Below are 25114 nucleotides of genomic sequence, written 5' to 3' on the forward strand. Positions count from 1 at the left end.
ACTCTTCAAGGTGTGTTTATGGACCGGATGGGGAGCTGTCCATTCGGTAGTTTTTCTGATGTTGTCATTTGTGGAGAGAGGACTGAGAGTTTGATCAAAACTGGGAAGATTCAAGATGCTGGTTCCTCTTCTTCTAGGAAGCCGTTTGTTGGGGCACCTCGTCGAAGAGAGGGTGAAACTAATGCTGTTCAACACCGCAGAGATCAGAACAGAATTGAATACCGTCAAGCTGCTGCAGTAACCATTCCGACACCTCAACCTCGTCAACAACAACAAAGAGTTCAACAACAACAACAACAACAGCAACGTTCTTTCCAGCCTAGGCAGAAATTGCAGGCTGACAGAAGATTTGATCCTCTGCCCATGTCCTACGCAGAGTTACTACCCGAACTCCTCCGGTTAGGGTTTGTAGAGCTGCGTACGATGGCTACTCCGACAGTGCTGCCTCCTGGCTATGATGCTAATGTTAGATGTGACTTTCATTCTGGGGCACCAGGCCACCATACTGAGAAGTGTCGAGCTCTCCAGCACAAGGTTCAAGATTTGATCGATGCCAAGGCGATCAACTTCGCTCCAGTGCCTAATGTCGTAAACAACCCTATGCCTCAGCATGGTGGGCATAGAGTGAACAATATTGAAGGGAAAGAAGCTGAAGATCTGGTTGTTAATGTTGATGATGTTCAGACTTCTCTGCTAGTTGTGAAGTGCCGTCTGCTAAAGGGGGGTGTCTACCCGGGCTGTGATGAAGATTGTTTGGGCTGTGCAAAATCTGAGAATGGTTGCGACCAGTTAAGGGCCGGTATCCAGGGTATGATGGATGAGGGTTGTTTGCAATTCAGTAGGGCTGTAAAAGATCGTGGAACAGCGTCAACTATCACCATTTACTTTAAACCGTCTGAAGAACGTGGACAAAGGGTTGTTAGCGCACCTGCAGCAAATGGTACCCCAGTTACCATTCCCGTGCCTGTAACCATCAGTGTTCCAACTACTATCGTGGCGTCTGAAAGAAGGGTTGTTGAGAATAGTAGAGCCGTGCCGTGGAAGTATGATAATGCTCACCGTAGTTACAGAAGGGCTGAAAGTCAGACGAGATCAGTGAACCAAGCTCCAGTGACAATTGGTTTACCAAATAGAGGTCCTGCAACTGTTGGTCCGGCTGTGGATAATGTAGGAGGTCCAGGAGGTTTTACCAGAAGCGGTCGTCTGTTCGCACCGCAGCCTTTGAGGGACAATAATGCTGAAGCTCTCGCCAAAGCAAAGGGGAAGCAAGCTGTGGTTGAGGAAGAACCTGTCCAGAAGGAAGCGCCCGAGGGGTCATTTGAGAAGGACGTGGAGGAGTTTATGAAGATAATCAAGAAGAGTGACTACAAGATTGTAGATCAGTTGAATCAAACTCCGTCCAAGATTTCTATACTTTCACTGTTAATGTGCTCTGAGGCACACCGTAACGCCTTGTTGAAGATGTTGAATTTGGCTTACGTACCTCAGGAGATTTCTGTCAATCAACTGGAGGGTGTGATGGCCAATGTGAGCACCAGGCATGGTGTAGGTTTCACCAACTTGGACTTGCCGCCTGAAGGGCGAAACCACAACAAAGCCTTGCACATCACCATGGAGTGTAAGGGGGCAGTGTTGTCTCACGTATTGGTAGACACCGGGTCGTCGCTGAATGTGTTGCCTAAGCAGATTCTGAGGAAGATTGATGCGGAAGGGTTTGTGCTTAATCCCAGTGACCTGATCGTTCGTGCTTTCGACGGATCCAAACGTTCTGTGTGTGGGGAAGTTACCTTGCCTGTGAAGATAGGTCCTGAGGTTTTTGATATCATCTTCTATGTTATGGACATCCAGCCCGCCTACAGTTGTTTATTGGGGCGTCCATGGATTCATGCAGCAGGGGCAGTCTCGTCGACTCTCCATCAAAAGCTCAAGTATGTCTGGAACGGTCAGATTGTGACTGTGTGCGGTGAAGAAGAGATTCTGGTGAGTCATCTATCCTCGTTCAAGTATGTTGAGGTGGATGGCGAGATCCACGAAACCTTATGTCAGGTGTTTGAGACTGTGGCTCTTGAGAAAGTGGCGTACGCTGAGCAGAGAAAGCCAGGTGTTTCAATTACTTCTTACAAGCAGGCTAAGGAGGTCGTTGATTCTGGCAAAGCTGAAGGCTGGGGCAAGATGGTGGATTTGCCGGTTAAAGAAGACAAATTTGGTGTTGGTTACGAGCCTCTCCGAGCAGAGCAGAATGGTCAAGCGGGTCCGAGTACCTTTACCAGCGCTGGGCTGATGAATCATGGCGACGTCTCTGCGACCGGTAGTGAAGACTGTGACAGCGATTGCGACTTGGACAACTGGGTTCGCCCGTGTGCACCAGGGGGGTCTATCAACAACTGGACGGCTGAAGAAGTGGTTCAAGTTACTCTTCTGACAGAGTAATTTTCTGTTGTTTTGTCATTTTGCATGAAAATCCTACGTTCTGCCCAAGGCGTAGTGATTCATTTTGTAGGGCCTCATCATGTTTTAATGATTATCATTAATGAAGGACATTTTTTGAACAAATTTTGTGATCCCTGTCTTTCTGTTTTCTGTTTTCACTTTTTTTCAAAACAATAAAAATGGCAATGTTTTTTTGTTTTTGTGACTTTATTGAACTCTTTTTCTAAAACAAAGCATCAAACATGCAGAAGCGATCTTATGGCATTCACTATGAACAGTTCTGTTATGGCTCAGTATGATTTCGACAATCCCATCTACCAAGCTGAAGAGGAGAGTGAGGAAGACTGTGAACTCCCTGCAGAATTAGCCAGATTGCTGAAGCAGGAGGAAAGGGTCATCCAACCTCATCAGGAGGAGTTGGAAGTTGTTAATTTGGGTACTGAGGACGACAAGAGAGAGATCAAGATTGGGGCTGCTTTAGAGGACTCTGTCAAGAGGAGGCTGATTGAGATGCTGAGAGAATATGTGGAAGTATTCGCCTGGTCATATCAAGATATGCCTGGTTTAGATACAGACATTGTGATGCATCGATTACCTCTTAGGGAAGGATGTCCTTCGGTCAAGCAGAAGCTTCGTAGAACGAGTCCTGACATGGCAACGAAGATCAAGGAAGAGGTTCAGAAGCAGTGGGATGCAGGTTTTCTGGCTGTTACCAGTTATCCACCGTGGGTGGCCAACATCGTTCCTGTGCCGAAGAAGGATGGTAAAGTCAGAATGTGTGTTGATTACCGGGATTTGAACAGAGCGAGTCCGAAAGATGATTTCCCATTACCTCACATTGATGTATTGGTTGATAATACGGCTCAATCCTCGGTATTCTCTTTCATGGATGGTTTCTCCGGATATAATCAGATCAAGATGACACCGGAAGACATGGAAAAGACGACATTCATTACACCTTGGGGCACGTTCTGCTATAAGGTGATGCCATTTGGGCTGAAGAATGCTGGTGCTACCTATCAGAGGGCAATGACGACTCTGTTTCATGACATGATGCACAAGGAAATTGAAGTGTACGTAGATGATATGATTGCAAAGTCGCAGACAGAAGAGGAGCACTTGGTTAATTTGCAGAAGTTGTTTGACCGGTTGAGAAAGTTCAAGCTGAGGTTGAATCCGAACAAGTGTACGTTTGGGGTGAGATCAGGGAAGCTGTTAGGCTTCATTGTCAGCGAAAAAGGGATTGAGGTTGATCCAGCAAAAGTCAAAGCTATTCAAGAGATGCCTGAACCGAAAACGGAGAAGCAAGTCCGTGGGTTTTTAGGGAGATTGAATTACATTGCAAGGTTCATATCTCATCTAACTGCTACATGTGAACCAATTTTCAAATTGCTCAGAAAGAATCAAGCGATCAAGTGGAATGATGATTGTCAGAAAGCTTTTGACAAAATCAAGGAGTATTTACAGAAACCTCCAATCCTTATACCTCCAGTTCCAGGGAGACCCCTGATAATGTACCTGTCAGTGACTGAGAACTCGATGGGGTGTGTATTGGGACAGCATGACGAGTCTGGTCGAAAAGAGCATGCCATATACTACCTTAGCAAAAAGTTTACCGACTGTGAAACAAGATATTCACTGCTCGAGAAAACTTGCTGTGCTTTGGCCTGGGCTGCTCGCCGACTGAGACAGTATATGTTGAACCATACTACTCTATTGATTTCTAAGATGGATCCAGTAAAGTACATCTTTGAGAAACCAGCTCTCACCGGACGTGTTGCCCGTTGGCAGATGATTCTAACAGAATATGACATTCAGTACACGTCGCAAAAGGCCATCAAAGGTAGTATTCTGTCAGACTACCTCGCCGAACAACCGATTGAAGATTATCAGCCTATGATGTTTGAATTCCCTGATGAGGACATCATGTATCTCAAAATGAAAGATTGCGAAGAGCCTCTTGTTGAGGAAGGACCGGACCCGGATGACAAGTGGACACTGATGTTTGATGGGGCTGTGAATATGAATGGTAACGGTGTTGGGGCAGTGCTGATCAATCCTAAAGGTGCTCATATACCTTTTTCTGCCAGATTGACGTTTGACGTCACCAACAACGAAGCTGAGTATGAGGCTTGTATCATGGGGATAGAAGAAGCCATTGATCTGAGGATCAAAACACTTGACATTTTTGGAGATTCAGCTCTAGTGATCAATCAAGTCAATGGAGATTGGAATACGAATCAGCCGCATTTGATTCCGTATAGAGATTATACCAGAAGAATACTAACGTTCTTCAAGAAAGTGAAGTTGTATCATGTCCCCCGGGACGAGAATCAGATGGCTGATGCCTTGGCTACTTTGTCGTCTATGATCAAAGTTCATTGGTGGAATCATGTGCCACATGTTGCGGTGAATCGACTTGAGAGGCCTGCGTATGTGTTTGCAGCCGAGTCTGTTGCGATTGATGAGAAGCCATGGTATTATGACATCAAGAATTTCCTCAAGACTCAGGAGTATCCTGAAGGTGCGTCGAAGAATGACAAAAAAACCCTGAGGAGGCTAGCTGGAAGCTTCTATTTGAATCAGGATGATGTGTTGTATAAGAGAAACTTTGACATGGTCTTGCTCAGATGCGTGGACAGACCCGAGGCAGACATGTTAATGCAGGAAGTTCATGAAGGTTCCTTCGGTACTCATGCCGGCGGACATGCAATGGCTAAGAAATTGTTGAGAGCGGGTTATTACTGGATGACTATGGAATCCGATTGTTTCAAATATGCTCGGAAGTGCCATAAGTGTCAAATTTACGCTGATAAGGTGCATGTACCACCAAGCCCTCTGAACATCATGAATTCGCCTTGGCCGTTTGCCATGTGGGGCATTGATATGATTGGGAAGATTGAGCCTACTGCTTCGAACGGACATCGCTTCATTTTGGTAGCGATTGATTATTTCACCAAGTGGGTGGAAGCAGCTTCTTATGCTAACGTTACCAAACAAGTGGTTACCCGGTTCATCAAGAAAGAAATCATATGTCGTTATGGAGTTCCTGAGAGAATCATCACTGACAATGGTTCGAATCTCAATAACAAGATGATGAAAGAGCTTTGTAAAGATTTCAAGATTGAACATCACAATTCTTCTCCTTACAGACCGAAGATGAATGGTGCTGTAGAAGCGGCAAACAAGAATATCAAGAAGATTGTGCAGAAGATGGTCGTTACGTACAAGGATTGGCATGAGATGCTGCCTTTCGCTTTGCATGGGTACCGTACCTCAGTACGTACGTCGACCGGGGCAACCCCTTACTCCCTTGTGTATGGTATGGAAGCTGTCCTACCTGTTGAAGTGGAGATTCCTTCTCTGAGAGTTTTATTGGATGTCAAGCTGAACGAAGCCGAGTGGATTCAAACAAGGTTTAACGAGTTGAGCCTTATCGAGGAGAGACGGCTAGCAGCTGTATGTCATGGACAGCTGTATCAGAGAAGGATGAAGCGAGCCTTTGATCAGAAAGTGCGTCCTCGAAGCTATCAGATTGGTGATCTAGTTTTGAAGAGGATCCTCCCTCCCGGTACAGATAACAGGGGCAAGTGGACTCCTAATTATGAAGGTCCGTATGTTGTGAAGAAGGTCTTCTCCGGTGGAGCCTTGATGCTTACAACTATGGATGGTGAAGATTTTCCGTCTCCTGTCAACTCAGATGTAGTCAAAAAATACTTCGCATAAATTGACCCGCTGGACAAAAAAAAAGAGTCCAGGCAAAAAGAATGGGCATCCCGGCGAACCAAGAAACAGAAAGAAAAGGTTCGGGCAAAAATTAGGGATAAAATGAAAAAACGTGTACACCCGGTAAGTCGAAAACCCGCAAGGGCGGCTTAGGCAAAAAAGGGTATCCCGGTGGATCGAAAACCCGAAAGGGCGATCCAGGCAAAAATTAGGGATTAAAGCGAAGACTACAGTCTGAGTTGTCTGTACTTCATCGAGCTTTGTCATCTGCCATCTCGAAAGATGTGATCCGTCCAGTCATTCTTCTCAGAAAGCAAGGAATTGGGAGGAAAACTGATGATCTGTGAGTTATAACAGAATTGGGAAATAGTGGATGCCGTGTTCACATTGCCATTAGGATAGATTTTTCTTTTTGTGCGCAGTTACCTCTTTCTAGGAATTGCTTCCCAATGTATTTGCCTTTTCAGGCACATTTTCAATCAATAAAAGTCGTTATTTAGATAAATAGCTCTTTCTGTTTTTATTTTTACTGTTTTGTTTGCAAAATGTCCGAATTTTTGATAAGCATTGCATATAAGAACATGGAGGCTACACAATAGCTTGCAGGATGACGAAACATTTGAAAATCATTTTGAATGTTGAGGACACTTGAGCGTATCTTGTCCATATACCCCCTGGGGCATTTTGTTGTGTTGTTTTTCAGATCAGCATCTGTGAGGACGTTTCCTCAGCAGATATTTTCCCCAAGCAAGTTTGGAAGCTATCAGAGCTATGTTTCCCTGCGAAGACGTCTGTGGATAGTGCCTTCTACTCCCCAGCAGATTTAAGGATTGCATATCCCCAGCAGACCTGTATTTGCCGATCTCCTCCCCGAGTGAGGCAGGTTCATTGAATTTTATCTCCAGCATTTATCCTATCTGTGGACTGAAGGATATCCCCAGCGGAGTTTACCTTTTCCCAGCAGCGGTGCTATTCTTCAAGATGAGTGTGAAGTCGCTGTACCTTTCCCCAAGCAGAGTTCCCCGCAGAATATTTCCCCAAAAGGAGTCTCCCCACAGAGTCAGAATATCTGATCATTCCGGCTCCCTAGCCAGGGTTCATTTGCATTTTGCATGTAGTAATCATTGCATCCTCAAAAATTGCGTAGCATTCCCATTCAATATGGAGCATTACGCCATAGAAAAATTCAAACATATGCATTCATGTGTTAACTTCACCAGACCGTATCCCCGGCAGAGGCGGATCATTTCATTCAACATCAGCACAGCAAGACTGCTACAGTTGCTCTTGACAGCATTCAGAATTGTTTATTCCCCACAGAGGTTTATTTCCTCACCCGATGGTGACAGAGGTTTATTTCCTCACCCGATGGTGACAGAGGTTTATTTCCTCACCCGTTGGTGACAGCAAGTTTGTTTCTCCCTCAGCGAGACCCCCAGCAAGTGGTCAACCTTGTTTTGACATATTTAAGAAGTCGTTCTTGTGATACCGGAAAGTGTCATGCTAGCACCCACGTGTGTTTTCTTTGTTTGGTGTCAGTAAACACCATTGTTTCGGTGTCTGTAAACATCGAGTATTTCCCCAGTCATCAGTAAATGTCTGGTCATCATTCTTGGTGTCGGTAAACACCATTGTTTCGGTGTTTGTAAACATCGAGTATTCACTCCAGTCATCGGTAAATGTCTGGTCATTTTTGATGTCGGTAAACATCATCTTTCGATGTCTGTAAACATCGAGTCTCCACCCAGTCATCGGTAAATGTCTGGTCATTTTTTTTGGTGTCGGTAAACGCCATTGCTTCGGTGTCGGTAAACATCGAGTCCTTTTCGTCAGTCATCGGTAAATGTCTGATAATTCCCCAGCTAGAAATCCCCAGTAGAGTCATCTGTAAATGTCCTACCTGGTTTTCAGTTGCAAATATTTGTTTTCCCTAATTAATTTCTCATCCTAGTCATCAGTAAATGTCTGGTCACTCTTTTTGGTGTCGGTAAACGCCATTGTTTCGGTGTCGGTAAACATCGAGTCTCGTCCCAGTCATCGGTAAATGTCTGGTCATTTCGTTTGATGTCGGTAAACATCATCTTTCGGTATCGGTAAACATCGAGTCTCATCCCAGTCATCGGTAAATGTCTGGTCAATAAAATCCAAATCCCCAGAAGTCGTCGGTAAACGTCTTGTCTGGTATCACCACAAAGAGTTTGTTCCTCCCCGAGTGGAGACGCCATCGGTAAATGGCCCAGTTTTCTTCGATATCGGTAAATATCGAATTCCCAGTTGCAGCATGCCATCGGTAAATGGTCTTGCTAGGGTTGACATCGGTAAATGTCGAGTTTCTTTAAAGCCACCATCGGTAAATGGTCTGGCTTCCTTTCTACATCAAATCTGTTTCCCAGCAGCCATCGGTAAATGGTCTGGCTGAAGTTGATATCGGTAAATATCAAGTTCTAACCATCGGTAAATGGTTTCGCTTTTTAAAATCTGTTTCCCAGCAGCCATCGGTAAATGGTCTGGCTGAAGTTGATATCGGTAAATATCAAGTTCTAACCATCGGTAAATGGTTTTGCTTTTTCAGAAGTTTGTTTCCCCCAGTCGCCATCGGTAAATGGTCGTGCTGAAGTTGATATCGGTAAATATCAAAGTTCCAGTTCTTCAACCATCGGTAAATGGTTTCGCTTTTCTGAAGCTGTCAATTGCAGTCGTCATCGGTAAATGACGTGGTTCTTCTTGTATCATATCCAGTCTATGCAAATTCTACGGTTCTTTGGTATTCAATCCCTGTTTACCCTGAAAGTCTGACAGCCGTTGCTATCATCCGTTCGGGTTCCCAGCTGATTGAATAGGGGCAGCTGTAGCACCTCAAATTTGCACCTATCATCATGCATACATTTTCATATTAGGTCATAGCATATCATGATCCATTGCATAGCATTTGCATTATCCCTCAGTTGCCTCAAGAGCAAGCAATCAAGAATTAGGTCAAACTAATCTCCTGATCAGTCAACCAAGCAAGCAAAGGAATTTCTCATTGAATCAAGGCCTTGAGGTTTGTCCAACAAGTTCACATGGCTTGGAGGTCTAGTTGAAGTATTTTGGTCAAGGGTTGAAGACTTGGAGATCGTCAGTTCATACACAGACAGTCAAAAACCCTAAAAAGTCAACTGTCAGTCAAAGCAGTGGATGGTGGTCATTCTTGTGGAATTTGGGCACCATGATCAATAATCAAGAATTCATACAACTCGGGACATCATTTGAAGTCAAGTTCTCAAGGAATTGGGGTTTGGAAGTCATCAGTCAATGCACAATCAATCAGAAACCCCAAAAGTCAACTGTCGGTCAACTGTCCATTTAATCAGTGATTTGATGATTGGAATTGGTTTGTGAGAGTTCATTCATGTCCAAATAGTCTTCATATATCATCCAAACACCATCATGGAAGAATTTGAAGCCAGATCATGAATTTCCAAAAATGGAAACTGGGCCTGTAACTGAAACCTGCCATAAATGGAAAGTCTTGATCCTCAAACTTACATTTTGATACAAGCCTCAAATGAATTTTTGCCCAACATGAAAGTTGAAGATCTTGTTCTCCCATTTCCAAAAAGTCCTAGAACTCTCAATTCCCATGTGTGGTTGGCAAGTTATGATCGAATCGATTTCAGAAAATCTTGAACTTCAAAGGGCCATATTCCCAAACCGTTTGGCCAATTTTGGTGGGGTTTTTTCCTACAAGTCACATTTGATCCCCTCTTTCCAAAAATATAAATTTCATGAGCCCAAACTTCACCAATCAAAATGGCATATTTTGACATTTTTCATTTAAATGCAAGTTTGACCAAGAGTTGACTTTTTGATATAAACATTTTTTTAACATTTGGCCAATTGGAAAAGCTCAGAAATGTCATTTAGAATGTGTTTGCAAAGTCAAAATATGCAGTACATGAGGCCATTGTTTGGTTGCTTGAATTGTAAGAAAGGTACAATTTCACCATACTTGTCCATGCTTCCACAACCATGCCTTGTACCTCAAAAGAGCAGCAGCATTATGCATCATTTTTTCTGTCATTTGTGAACCTAATTAGCAGCCTAATCAACAGCAAAACAAAGAAGCCATGCCTCACTTGCTTAAGATTTGGAAAATGAGTACAAAGCAACCACACCCTCCATGCCTTACCTTGTACTGTCCAGCAATGCAGCAGATTTTCTGTCACTTTTGAACTCCAATAGCAGGCACACAAGGCATAGGAGGTAGAAAAGAAATCAAGAGAACTTCTGATGCATTACCACAAACCCTTGGCATTTTTCTCTTCTAAAAACCTGTCACAACACTGCAGCAGAAAAAAGAAAACTTTGGCATTTTCTGCCAAAAAGCTGTCCAAACTCATAATGAGCAAAAACCTTGCCTAGGGCCATCAAACATGAGATAACCTAACCAACAAACCTCATTCATAAAAAAATAACCTCACTTGCATTTTGCCAGGCCTTGTCTTGCATTGCCTAAAAAAATCCTGTCAAAAACTCCACAGTTCCAAGACTGCATACAACTCTCACTCAAAAAAATCCATCCACCTTGCTTTGGCATTTAGAAATTTTCTGTCAAGTACCACAGTAAAAATTGCCCTGCCACCAAAAGGGACACTCAATAGCAGTTTTTTTGGTAATGTATTTTCTGTCCTTTTTGAAGACAGTAGTAGCAGCACAGCATAGACCATTCTTTCACTCATAATCCATCCACCTTACTTTGGCATATGGAAAGGGATTCAGGCTGGCATCTTAGAGAAAAAGAGGGCCCTGCTATTTTGTATTCCAATGGTTCTGTCAAAAACCTCCAATAATTCAACCTTGCATTTTTAAAACTGCATTTTTCCTGTCATAAAACCAACAACAGCACTTCATTTTTTTTTATGGTGATTCTCAAACTTGCACACACCCTTGGCCATTCCTCAAAGAAACTTACTAACTGCCCTTGCCTTGCTTTGCATTCCAATTTCTTCTGTCCCAAACCAGTGACCTCAGCTAGCTTAACAACATTTTCCATCATTTTTCCTGCCATAACAAAACCAGCAAAGCCAAGAAGTCCAACTCACCTTGCTATCTTCTTGGCATTCCAAACTTTTCTGGCCAAGCATTAAAATGACCAAGCCATTCCACTGCAGCAGCAAATCACCTATCCACTTTGCTTTTGGCATATACCAAACCAGTCCAAAACCTCAAGGTTACCAAGCCTTGTATTGATTTTCACCATCATTTTCATCATGTTACACCACTAGTAGCCACCAACCAAACCAGACAACTTCACATCCACGCACACTTCACTTGGGCATTGTAGCAAAACTCTGTCACAACTCAAGAGAGCACAAGACCAAAACTTTGACCTGCAGAAAAACAATTTCTAACAGCAGAGTTTTATCATGACCAAACCTTCATAACAAACCATTCATCACTCATCCTAAAACTAACTCACCTTGCCTTGCATTTTCTGTCCAAAAAGCTGTCCAAACACAAGAGTTCCCAAACTCACCATTGCAAAAAGCTCACTTTCTACTTCAAAATCCAAATCTTCAAAATCATATTTCCCCCAAGTTCCTTGTAAACTATCCATTCAAACACCTTCCATATAACATATAGGAGCTACTGTAGGCAGAAAATCACATCTGTAATCACTAAACCATCATATCCAAATCTCACATTTTCACTCTTGCAACTTGAGTTGGCCAGAACAGTTGAGGGGGTTTTAAGGCAAACTCTCAATGGCATTACATTCCTGGAGCATCAAAGGAGCTAAAGGGATCATTTAGCACAATTAAAAACACCTCCAACATCACATTCAACATTGCCCTGTTCAGGTTAGCAACTTGCCTTCGAAATGCTTGATAGAGTGGTCTTCATGCCTTAATGTGTGAATGAGAAATGCTACATTCAACCCCCTGAACATGATGGAATGCCTATTTTTATCCAATTTTGCTTGTGTGTGATTTTGAGTTTTGCTGCTAGGGAGTTAGGGTTTCTGTGTTCATCATGATGTATCTTTATGCACAGTGCACCATTTTGAATTTCATGACCATGGTTGTGTTAAGCACATGAAATAGATGAATTTTGGTTTTTGTTTCATTTAATTTCGTGCACTGTAGAGGAAGATACATGTTGGTGAAGTTTGAAAATATGTTTGATTTTGGGGAGGATTGGTGCCAGGGCGCGCGCATTTTAGGTTTAAAAGTGTTGCATGTTTTATTTTGATTGGAAGCAACAATGAATCACCAAGTGACTCACAGCCCAGTGGTGGGCGCGCTGAGTTGAATTGCCAAGGGGAGGGGTTCGAATCCCATCTCCCCCATTTGTGTTTTTCTTTTTTTAAAAAGTGCATTTTTTTTAATGTTTTCTCTTAACAATTTCCATTTTGATTTTCATTTTTGATTCTTGTTTTACTTAACATGAAATAAATATTTGAACATGAAAAATGACAAAAAATATGAGTGTTTGACTTTGTTGACTTTTTAGGCCATTTTGTGAATTTATCCCGATTTTATGAGTTCTACCGATTAAATGCCATCTTGTGCGTTTCATGTGTTTATTTTGATCTTCCAGACCTGAAATTTTTGTGTGAAATCAATTTAGGGTAGGAACATGTCCCCTTAGACACTTAGGGTAATTTTTCACACAATGCTCGATTTAATTTTGACAAAGTCCTGATTAAATGTTTTTGACCTCCTAAACTTGTCCAAATGGGATGAAATTTGACATGCTTACCATGCTATGTGTTAGGATTGATCATGATTTATTTGGTGATTTTTGGAAATGTTTAAGATTGCTTTTGAGTTGAGTCTTGCTGTTGACTTCTATGAGCTTCTGTTTGCCATACCTTGACCTGATTTGTCCATGAAATGATGATAATGATTGATATGGATGTGAGCCCAATTGGTTTTGTTTCCTAATTGTTTGAACATGATTTTGGATGCTTAACCCTTGCTGTTTTGACTTTATCATTCATCTTTGACCTTAGGCTTGCCCTAGTGGTCCTGCTACTCACCTTTGAGTTTGTGATTTCAGGTTGACCATCAAATGGCCATTAAGACCAATTCTTTTGATTGAGCTTACTCAAGTATTGTTGTCTAACCTCTTTGTTTTGTAGGTGGCTTGGCTCACATGCCCTAAGCCTTGTGCCTTGCACATCCATGTGCCTCCAATTAACTGCTGGTGTCTGTTTCTGTTTGTTTTGTTTGAAGTTGCATACTAACATCTGCTTGACTGTTTCAGGTGCTTTAGTTGCTTGGTTCCTTGTGAACTTTTTGTTTTGCTTTGCTTGTATAAGCAATTTGCATTGAGGTATGTCTCTTTGTCTTCATGTAGTCTGGAAGACCTGGCCTGTTACTTGGCCAGGCGACTGTCTGAAGTCCTCCTTAAGAGGCAATGTTTGTGGATGTTTAACTTTGTCCTTGCATAGAGTCAAAGTCCTTCTAAGTGAAGAGGCAATTGGTGGAAGGTAGGGATACGCAATCTATCCCCCACTATTCAGTGTGTCATCTGCTTTGCTCACACCACTGTGTTGATGCATTGCAGATACAAACCCAAGATCTTGTACAATGGTACAGTTGAGTCAGTTTTAAATGTGTAGAAGGGTTCCCACTTTCTGAACCCACACATTCTTGTCTTGAGCTCTCCCAGGCCAGGGATAAGAGCTGTGAAGTCTTATCTTCACCCACCTTTCATCTGCTTCACCTTAGCCCCTCAATGGCAAGGTTAAGAGCGCATTCACCCAGTTCCAGAGGTTTGTTTGTTGAGGTTGATATGACCCCTTGACTAAAACCTAACCCTTGTTTGAGCCACTTGTTTGTGTATAGCGTGTGCTATCTGTGCTTGTAGGATTGTTTGACTTGCTTCCTGTGCAAGATAGGATTGTTTGACTTGCTTCCTGTGCAAGTTAGGATTAGTTTAGACTTGCTTCCTGTGCAAGTTAGGTTTTGCTTGGCTTGCTTCCCGTGCAAGTTAAGTGTGTGTGGCTTGCTCCCTGTGTGAGCCATACTTAGGATAGGTTGGCCCTTGTGCCATTTAGCTAGAAACCTTAACTTAGGGATGATTTGCATGATAACATCTAGGCTCGAGTCGTAGTCTCCCTAGTTGTGTCTCCCTCTGTTATCTGGTTAGGCTAGTCCTTTATCCCTGCGTAGGGGAACTACATCGCCCTGATCTTCATACCAGATGAAGTATGTAGGCAGGAGATTGAGCTGATCTCTCCGGGCGCCCTTTTCTTTCCTTTGTGTGTGTTGTCTGACCTTTGCTAGGCTCGAGTCTGTGACTCCTTAGCATTTGCTGTCTGTCTGTTTGTGTGTGTTTGACAGTTATAGGCTGAGTCCCCGACTCCCTATCAACCTGTTGTGTTGTTGTGTGCTTGGAAGCCGATGTAAGTCCATCGAGTGGCATTTGGGTTCCAGTGTGTGTGTGTTTAGGTTCGGATGTCAATGTAAGTCCAGTGATTGGCATTTGGGCTCCACGTTTGCCTCTTTGCGTGTGTTTTAGGTTCGGATGCTGACATAAGTCCAGTGATTGGCAGTCGGGCTCCACGTTTGCCTGTGTGTGTCTTGTTTGTTTGTGTGCGTGTCAGCCGAGCTACGAATGCTCTGATTCTTCTCTCGTCCGAGAAGATACGTATGCATAGGGTGCGATATCCTAGCGAGCATGTGTCGTTTCCCCAGTCCGAACTACTTCGACTCTGATGTCTATGCCTGATAGACTAAGTAGGCCCAGGATGCGACATCCTGCCGAGTTCAGTTTCAGTCAGTCTCTTTTATGTCTTTCAGCCAGTGTGTGTGAGTATTTGAGCAGTGTTTAGCAACCAATTTTCCTTCCTTTTGTGCGTGGATCCCGTAGAGTACTACGGATGCGTAGGGGTGCTAATACCTTCCCTTCGCATAACCGACTCCCGAACCCATTCTCTTTGGTCGCGAGACCATGTTCTTCCCAGGTTTACTCTGAGCGTTTCCTTTCCCTCTTTTGGGATAAATAACGCACGGTGGCGGCTCTGTTGTTTCCTTCTTTTCCCGCCGGTTTTTCGCGCGATGCGACAAGTCTCCCTTCTAGTTTGTCTTTTCCCAGTCTCTGGTTAGGAGAAAGTTTCTCCCCTGTTAAGGAGAACTACGTTGCCCTGATCCTCATACCAGATGAGGTACGTAGGCAGGAGATTGAACGAGATGTCTCCGGGCACCCTTTTTCTTTTTGTGTGTCTTTGCTTAACGGTTATTAGGCTCGAGTGCCAGACTCCCTTTAAACTTGTTTGTTTGTTTGTTAGCCTTCTTTTAGCAGCCTTACTCTATTTCTTTTGAGCGTGGATCCCGTCGAGTACGACAGATGCGTAGGGGTGCTAATACCTTCCCTTCTCATAACCGACTCCCGTACCCTGTAATCTCCGGTCGTGAGACCATTTCCTTTCCAGGTTTACTTCGAGCATTTCCTTTCCCTCTTTGGGATAAATAACGCACGGTGGCGGCTCTGTTTTGTTTTGTTTTGCCCGCCGGTTGTTTTTCGCAGATGCGACAGCTGGCGACTCTGCTGGGGACAATGAAGTTGACCTTTTGCTAGTCCATCTTCCCTGAGCGAGTCTCTCCTAGCGTTCTCTAGGATAGTTTAGGTTGCTTGTGCTGCTCTATTTATTGCATTTATGATTATTATGATATGTATATATTTGCATAAATGTTTGCATGCATCATACTGTCATTGTGCCGTCTTCTGTAAAGGTGGTTCCTTTGATTTTGGGGTGGGTGTTCTGAGTGGGGCTAAAACCCAGGCCCGAGTATACACCTAGGATTAGTGTGGTCTCATGTTGCCTCTCATGTTAGGTCAACATGTTTTTGGCGATGTGACATACCATAAGCCGGACGAGGTTCTTTTGAGGGAGCTTTTCCTTTGTGGAGTATCCACTTTGGTTGAGTTACCTCATCTGAGCTGGTGACTTCGGTGACCGTTCTTTCCCGGATCTTTGGTTTAGATGATCTTAAGAGAGCTGCAACGGCACACCCAAAAGGGCAAACCCGTTGAGTATCTTTGCCCGATTGTCGAGACCATTATTCGCCTTAAGATAACCTGGTTAGAATTTACCTGTGAGGGGAGGGTGATTCTTGCAGATGCATGTTCTGATGGTGACTTTGATGGTGACTAATGGCTCAGTTATTGATCCGAGTTATATTTATAAGTCGGATTTATGGGCAGTTACTTCTAAGACGCCGGAGTTCTGTCCGTGGTATTTATCAGTGGGGATCCGTTTATTTCAGGATTCCCCGGGCTGGTTCAGAGGGTCTTATGGTTATTTGTTCAGAGGACTTTCTGGTGATGATGGTGATGTATCCTCCAATTCCGTTTATTTCGGAACCCAGAGTTGGATCTATGGTTTCTCAGTACCTCAGATGGTTGTGATCAGTTCAGAGGCCGTACCTCAGTGCAACAGATGTTCGGATGACTGGAAGGATGGCACTATGCATTGCATTCATACATCAGCATCATTTCATTTTGCATTTATCTGCATCTAACTCATGTTTACCCATATGCAGGGACATTCTTGATCGAGATCCTGATTGAGAGACTTCTTTGTTCCAGACATGAGGACCGGTTTGAAAGACGATGTTATCTACAGTTTCTTCGACCCCGAGATCGGTGTGCTGAGAGATATGATAACATTGATTACGCCCGACCATGTAGGGATGTTCCGTGAAGCATACGGTGGTATTCTGAAGTTGGTCTTCAGGCTCACAGACAGTGACAAAAGTGTCATCCATACTCTTCTCCAGTTTTATGACCCTGGTTTGAGATGTTTCGTGTTCCCGGATTACTTCCTGGGACCTTTGATGGAAGACTATGCCAGCATCCTGGGTATTCCGATCAGAGATCAGATTCCTTTCTATGTCATTAAGGGGGAGCCTGATATCGCTGAGATTTCTCGTGCTCTTTATTTGAGCCCGGAGGTGACAAAGGGGGGTTTGAAGGAGAAGGGAAAGTTGCATGGTTTCCATCTGAGTTTCTTGGAGGCTAAAGCCAAGGAACATGTTGTTGTGGGTAATTGGAAGACCGTCTGTGCTTTGATTGCTGTGAGCATTTATGGGACCATCCTGTTTCCTAATCAGAAGAACTTTGCGGACATTAATGCCATCAGTTTGTTTATACAGAGGAATCATATTCCTACTCTGATTGGAGATGTTTATTACTCGGTCCATAATCGGAACGAGAAGCGGCGTAGGGGATTGATCTGATGTTGTGCCTAGTTGTTGTACAAATGGCTCATGGGGTATTTTCCTTCCAGGGGTGCCTTTGTCTTTCTTGATCCTACTGTCAAGTGGTCATTCAGGTTGATGGGTTTGCGGGCCAAGGACATAGCTTGGACTCACAATGGTATGGCCGGACGAGATTTCATTTACAGTTGTGGAAGTCTTCCCAATGTGCCTCTTATAGGAGTTCAAGGTTGCATTAATTACAACCCGGTGGTTCTTAGGAGACAGATGGGGTTTGCTGTGGAGGGTCCTCCTCTCGGCCAAGTTGAGGCAAGTGTCTGAGGAGTGGCGTGACATTCAGAGGAAGGGCAAGGTTCCTTTTGCCAAGGTTAACAACAGGTTTTTTCCTCCATTTGATGACTGGCTTAGAAAGAGGATCGAGCTCACACATCTACCATTTCCTGGAGGTGATCCTTGGTGTCCTTTGATTGAGGGGCCACGTTTTTCTGTCAGCATGGAAGAGTTCCTTGAGATGAAGAAGGCCAGAGATCAGCTGCAGGTGGAGAAGACTGAATTGGAGATGAGTGTTGCTAGGATTCAGATGGCTAATCAAGAGATCAAAGGGAGAATGGAATATTAGGATAAGAGATACGCCATGGAAGTGAAGCGCTTTGAGATAGACACTGCCTATTACCGCAAGATCAGCCAAGCGTTGGAGTCGTCTACAAAGGAGCATGACATCACCAAGGAGAGGTTGGCTAGAGCTTCAAAGGTCATTGAAGATGAGAAGATGAGACAAATCCTTGTGAGGGATCAGAGGGAAGACAGAGTCAGAATCCTCATCACCGAATGGGAAGCAAAGTTGAAGATTAAGGAAGCAGAGAACACGAAGATCATTGCTGAGAGAGATCACTATCTTGCTGAGAGGGATCATTACTTCAAACAGATGAAGATTCACCAGAAGGAGATAGGGAGATTGCAGCAGGGGAACACTGATCTTAGGTTCGCGGTGAAGTTTACCAAGATGGTAGATGATGCAGAGCCGTCTGTGGGGCCTTCTTCAGTGTAGTCTTTTGTTATCATTTGTGTGGATTACCGTCAGGCATGTTGACGGAATTCACTTGTTTGTGTGGTCTTTCTGATTCTGGAGAATTGTATCTGATTTATATCAGCCTGATGTATGACTATTGCACGTGTTGTGCACTTTTGGTATACAGTGGTTGTTTTCTTTCAGCGATCAATCTTCAAGCTTTATTTGCTTTCCTGTATGCACTCACATAGCACACACATGGTTGGGTGGTATTTTGCTAAATCATATATCTCTGATCTGTATGATGGAATCATTCGATGAATGTCAGAATATTGCCGCCAGATTATTATCTGTCTCGATGAAGCCAGGATCGAAAGACAGAGTGTTCCTCATATGGATGGACATTGAATTCATGCATAATCATAATAACTTGTCTTCTATTTTGCAGGTGTCCATTTCTAACGTGTTTGGTTGTTACAGGAATCATTGCTCGTGCGCGTAGAGTTATTCCCTTGCACACAACACGTCCACACAAATACTTCACGAGACGCAATACACCTAGGCTGATGGATCTACCCAACACAGATGTTCTCGAGCTAAAGGAGAAGATGAACGAACTGATCAATATCATGCAAGGGTTTGCCGTAGGGCAGAAAGCACTTGCTGATAAAGTGGAGAAGCTCGAGCGGGCTTCAGCTGCCAACAGTGGTGTCAACTTGGAGGGTGTCTCTAACCATGGCCTTGGTGGTTCCAGGGATGGAGGAGATCTCAGAAAGAAAAAAAATGTTGGTATAGTGACTAATAATGCTGGTGGTTTTGGTGCTGCCACAGGTGGTGGAATGGGTCCGATGGGCAATAATCTGAAGGACAGTCTGTTTCCTCCTTTCTTTGGGGATGAGGAGGATAGATAGGAAGACAGAGAAGCAGACCAATTCTCCATGTTGAATGAACCGTTTGGGCAATATGGTGTCCAACCACCCAACAAAGAGATCCAGTTGCTGGCAGATAAAATCAGAGCTCTAGAGAGTTATGCCACTCCAGGGGTTGTGAATATGTCGAACATGGGGTTGGTCGAGGGGATTGTGATCCCACAAAAGTTTAAAGCGCCCACGTTTGATAAGTACAATGGGAGTTATTTCCCGGAAACTCATCTCCAGGCATTTGTCCGCAAGATTTCTGCTTATACAATGGACCAGAAGCTGTGGATGTACTTCTTCCAGGACAGTCTGTCCGGAGGATCCTTGGAATGGTACACCAAGCTGAAGTCTTCTGACATCAAGAGCTGGCAGGATCTTGGCGATGCATTCTTTAAACAGTACCAGTTCAACGCTGACATGGCTCCTAGTCGTACCCAGCTGTAGGGTATGTCTCAGAAGCCTAATGAGGGGTTTAAAAAATATGTGCAGAGATGGAGGGAGCTGGCTGCCAGGGTTCAACCTCCGTTGGTGGATAGAGAAATGTCAGACTTGTTCATGGGTACCCTACAGGGGGCCTTTGGTGAGAGGATGGTAGGATGCCCGGTTACTAACTTCGCTGATATAGTGGTGGCCGGGGAAAGAATTGAAAGTTGGTTGAAGCTGGGGAAAATTCAGGGTAGCGCTTCGTCATCTGGATCGAAGAAGCCCTTTGGAAATGGTCAGAGGAAGAAGGAGGGTGATACAAGTGTTGTGTATACCCAAAGAGGACAGAGTAGGGATCGTTACTACCAGCACACTGCTGCGGTAACCATTCCTGCTGATAATCAGACTGCACAACAGCAACAACAACCGCAACAACAACGACAGCCATTTCAACAAAGCCACAGAGGGCTGGGTATCAAGTGAGAGGACGGATGACAGATCGTCAATTTGATAGGCCACCTGTGACCTATTCATTCTTGTTGAAGAAACTGAAGGACTTGGGGTTGGTTCAGCTGAGAACTTTGGCTCCAGTGAGACCCGACCAAAGGCCTCCCAGCTATGACGAGAACGCCAAATGTGAATTTCACTCAGGTGCCCCTAGACACAACGTAGAAAACTGCAAAGCTTTTAAGCATGTGGTCCAGGACTTGGTGGATTCTAAAGCAATCAACTTTGCTCCATCTCCAAACGTGAATGCTAATCCCATGCTGGCGCATGGTCAAATGGGGGTGAATGCCATTTATGGAGAGGGCAGAATCGGGCTGTTGAGTGTGGATCAGTTGAAGACTCCGTTGGCTGAGGTCAAGAGACAACTGTTAGAGAATGGGGTCTTCCCGGGCTGTGATGATGGTTGTGCTGCATGCACTGTTGCTCCTAATGGGTGTATATCATTGAGGGAGGCTGTCCAGAGGCTGATGGACGAGGGAAGCCTCAAGTTTGAGAAGGTGGATTCGGTGAAGGAAGATGTCTCCACCATAACTATCTACTTCGACCCGATTGATTTGTCAACACTGGCGGATGCGGCTCCAGTTACTATCACGGTACCTGGGCCAATTCCTTATGACAAAGATGATGCCGTGCCGTGGCATTATGGTGGAGAGATATATTGTAATGGAGAGAAGTTGGAGGATCAAGCTGCAAGTGAAGCTACCGTTTCAAAGGTGGATAATGCCGGACCCAGTGGTTTCACTCGTAGTGGAAGGTTGTTTGCCCCTGATGCTTTGAGAAGTGGGGATGGAGAGAAAGAAAAGAAAGAAAAGGCCGAGGCTTTAGCCAGGGCAAGAGGGGAACAAGTAGTGAACGAAGGTACTCCTGTGGTGACACCGGCGCCTGATGGGTCGGAGAAAGAACTTGATGATGAAGCTGAAGAATTCCTGAGAATCATCAAGAAGTTAGAGTACAAGCTTGTTGACCATTTGCAGCAGACCCCATCTAAGATTTCGATCTTGTCATTGTTGCTGAGCTCCGAGGGGCATAGAGAGGCTTTATTGAAAATTCTGAAAAGAGCCTATGTTCCCCAGGAGATAACATTCAATCAGTTAGAGATGGTGGTGTCAAATGTCAATGCCAGCCATGGGTTGGGTTTCACTGACCTGGATCTAACTGTGGATGGGCGTACTCATAACCGGGCTTTACACATCGCTATGGAATGTAAAGGAGCCGTGCTCTCGCACGTGTTGGTTGATACTGGCTCCTCTTTAAATGTGTTGCCAAAGAAAGCCCTGGCAAAGCTGGACTGTGAAGGGTTGGTGTTAAGGCCCACAGACCTGGTTGTGAGAGCCTTTGACGGTTCAAAGCGGGCTGTGTTTGGAGAAGTGGAGCTCCCGGTGAAGATTGGGCCCGAGGTGTTCAAGTTGGTATTCTATGTCATGGATATTCAGTCGGCATACAGTTGCTTGTTGGGTCGCCCATGGATCCATGCTGCTGGGGCAGTAACTTCGACTTTGCACCAGAAATTGAAGTATATCTGGGACGGGAAGGTCGTCACCGTTTGTGGAGAGGAGGACATCTTCGTCAGCTACTTGTCATCGTTCAAGTACGTTGAAATGGACGGTGAGATTGTTGAGACGCCGAGTCAAGCATTCGAAACCGTCAAGGTGGAGAATGCTCTTTTTGCCAAAGAAGAGGAGAAACCGTCCATTTCTTCGTACAGGCAGGCTGCTGAGGTGGTGAAGAGTGGAGAAGCTCCAGGTTGGGGGAAGATGATGGACATCGCCGCCAAGAAAGACAGATTCGGAGTGGGTTATCAGCCGGGCCGAGGCTCGTCTGGACGAGGTAGAGGACGTTATCCGTCGTTCACATTCCCCAGTGCTAGAATGCTGGATCTACTGGGGAAACACCTTTCTCACTCGTGTATGGAATGGAAGTCGTGCTACCGGTTGAGTTTCAAATTCCCTATTTGAGAGTCCCGATGGACGTGAAATTGCAAGAGGCTGAATGGGTAAGAACCCGGTACGAAGAGTTGAGCCTGATTAAGGAGAAGAGGCTGGCGGCCATCTGTCATGGGTAGTTATACCAGCAGCGGATGAAGCGTGCTTTTGACCGAAAGGTGCAACCTCGTGTGTATCATGTGGGAGATCTGGTGCTGAAAAGGATCCTTCCTCCTCAAAACGATCGTAGGGGAAAAAGGACACCCAATTATGAGGGTCCATTCGTGGTCAAGAAGGTTTTCTCTGGCGGAGCCTTGTTGTTAACGACCATGGATGGCGAGGATTTTCCATCCCCTGTGATTGTGGACGCAGTTAAAAATTACTTCGTATAGAGAGACCCGCTGGACGAAAAGAATAAAATAGTCCAGGCAAAAATGGGCATCCCGACGAACCGAAAAAAGAAAATAAAAAGGGTTCGGGCAAAAATTAGGGATAAAAAGGAGAAAACTGTAAATCCGGCAAGTCGAAAACCTGAAAGGGCGGTCCAGGCAAAAGAGGGATTGAAACGAACAACTGCGTCTAGCATGATCGTTTGCACTTTGGATATGACAAGGATAATCCCCGGCAGGGATCAGTCGGGAACGTCTTGTTCAGAAGGCAGAAAGCACGGAGAGTCTGAGGACATATGGGGTGTAACCGAGTTGGAACTCGATGAGATCGCGGTTTCACATTGCCATTAGGATAGATTTTTCCTTTTGTGAGCAATTACCTCTTTTCAGGAATTGCTTCCTTTGTATTGCTCATTCGAGCCACACTTTTCCAATCAAGAAAATGCATATTCAGTCAAATATTTTTGTTTTTGTTTTCATTATCGCTTTGATTGCAAAAACATCAAATTGTTTGTGATAAAGAATCTTTGCATTTTAAGACATACAGGTCCCTTCCAATGCATGTTTATAAGATTGGAAACTTGAAATCTTATTCGGACGGTTGAGTGGCCCAAGTCTTGAAATCTTGACACGCCTGGGGCACATTGTTATCTAACGATCTCTTTTGCAGACGCTGTTGGATATTTTTCACTCACTTGCAGGTTGTGATGTGGAAGCTTTTGACAAAGAATGTCCCCGTGGAGTCCAATCTAGGACGAATGAATGGAAGAGTGGTGGAAAGACGACGAAAGACGTACGACGATCCTGGATATTAATCAAGAAGACTCTTCAAAGTCTGAGGACTGGAAAGTTTGTATGAATCCGGGGAGTACGGAGCAGTCGGGAATACAAGAAGATGAATCAGAAAAGTTCAGACGAGTCTGGGAGTTCTCAAAATTGGAAAGCTGACATTGGGCTTAGATATGGAATACCAGTGGTTCGACGAGTCGACGGGTGTTCAATACCAGACTTTCCTGATTTCCCCAAGCAGAGTTGGGATTGTTACCTCCCCAGCAGATTCAAGGTCTGTATCTCCCCTAGCAGGGTCGGGATGGTTATCTCTCCTAGCAGGTTGGAGATTGGTATTTCCTCAGCAGCCAGGCATGAAGGTTGCTGTTTCTCAGTGGAGGTATCTGTTGGTAGTGGTTTCTCCAAGCAGAGTCGGGATTGTTATATCCCCAGCAAGTCAAAGGTTGCTATTTTCCCCGCAGAGCGCGTTGGTAGTCTTTCCCCAGCGATGTCCCCAAGCGGATTGGGTTCAGTGGAGTTCATCCCTGGTGAGGGTGGCCTATTTCCCAGCAGCAGTGCTATTCCCCAGCAGGGTGGAGATTGGAGTGTTGGCAAGTTCCTCAGCAGAGTGCCTTGAACTCCCCAGAAGAGTCCCTTGAGGGGGATACTTTTTATGCATTCATCATGTAGATAAGCATAGCATATTGCATAGCTAATTGCGTAGCATTTCCATGATTATGGAGCATCACGCTAAACAAAATCATCGTGCATCAGCATTGCAAGCATAAGCTAGTCTCAAACCGTGGTTACTGTTTGAGGATTGGTTTCGCCAGAAGGTGAAGATGTTACTCCGAGGAGTTTGGCATCATGATTTTTAATCAACAGTAATTCCCCAGTAGTGCGATATTGGAGAAAGGGTTTCTGTCAGGCGAAGATGGAAATGATAATCAAGGAAGTTTCGGGGTCCAAGAAGAAAAGCAAAAAAAGAGAATAATCCCCAGCTGAGCGCAAATTGTTCGATTTCTAGGGTTGAATAAAGGATAACATGCTCATGGCTTGTTACTCCCAACATGGGTCATTGGCATGTGTGCCGCCTCATTTATCACGGTTTCTTGTCTCTGCCGATGCTGATAGGCATGAAGAGTTTTCGGGTATTCAGACCGAAGTGGCATTCAGGCCAGTTTTTGGCACTCAGGCCAGTTTCCGATTTTCAGATCGAAGAAGTTTCCGGTGTTCAGACCGAGGTGGCACTCAGGCCAGTTTCCGATTTTCAGATCAAAGAAGTTTCCGACGATCAGGTCGAAGCACTTGTGGCACTCAGGCCAGTTTCTGATTTTCAGATCGAAGAAGTTTCCGACGATCAGGTCGAAGCACTTGTGGCACTCAGGCCAGTTTCTGATTTTCAGATCGAAGAAGCTTCCGAAGTTCAGATCGATGCAGCTTGCGGCATTCAGGCCAATTTCCGGTACTCAGACCGACGTGGCGTTCAGGCCAGTTTTCGGGCATTCAGGCAAATCTCTCGGTGTTCAGACCGACATTAATACTCTCATGTTCCGATGCTCAGTATTCAGACTGACGAGTGGCGTTCAGGCCATGGTTATCCCTGTGATACCATTTATTTTGGTATACAGGTTAACATTTCTATTCGGTATTCAGGCCGACGTTCTCCGTACCAGACGAATTTTTTCTTTTGAGATCGCATCTTTGCTGATTCTGACAGGCGGTGTTAATTATTTTCCCATCAGAGTGCAAATTGTTCGTCTGTTCTTGGTATTCAATCACTCTTCACCCTGATCATCTGAAGGTCGAGGTT

The sequence above is a fragment of the Lathyrus oleraceus genome, chromosome 5, assembly GCF_024323335.1.
Source record: "Lathyrus oleraceus cultivar Zhongwan6 chromosome 5, CAAS_Psat_ZW6_1.0, whole genome shotgun sequence".
NCBI lineage: Eukaryota > Viridiplantae > Streptophyta > Magnoliopsida > Fabales > Fabaceae > Lathyrus > Lathyrus oleraceus.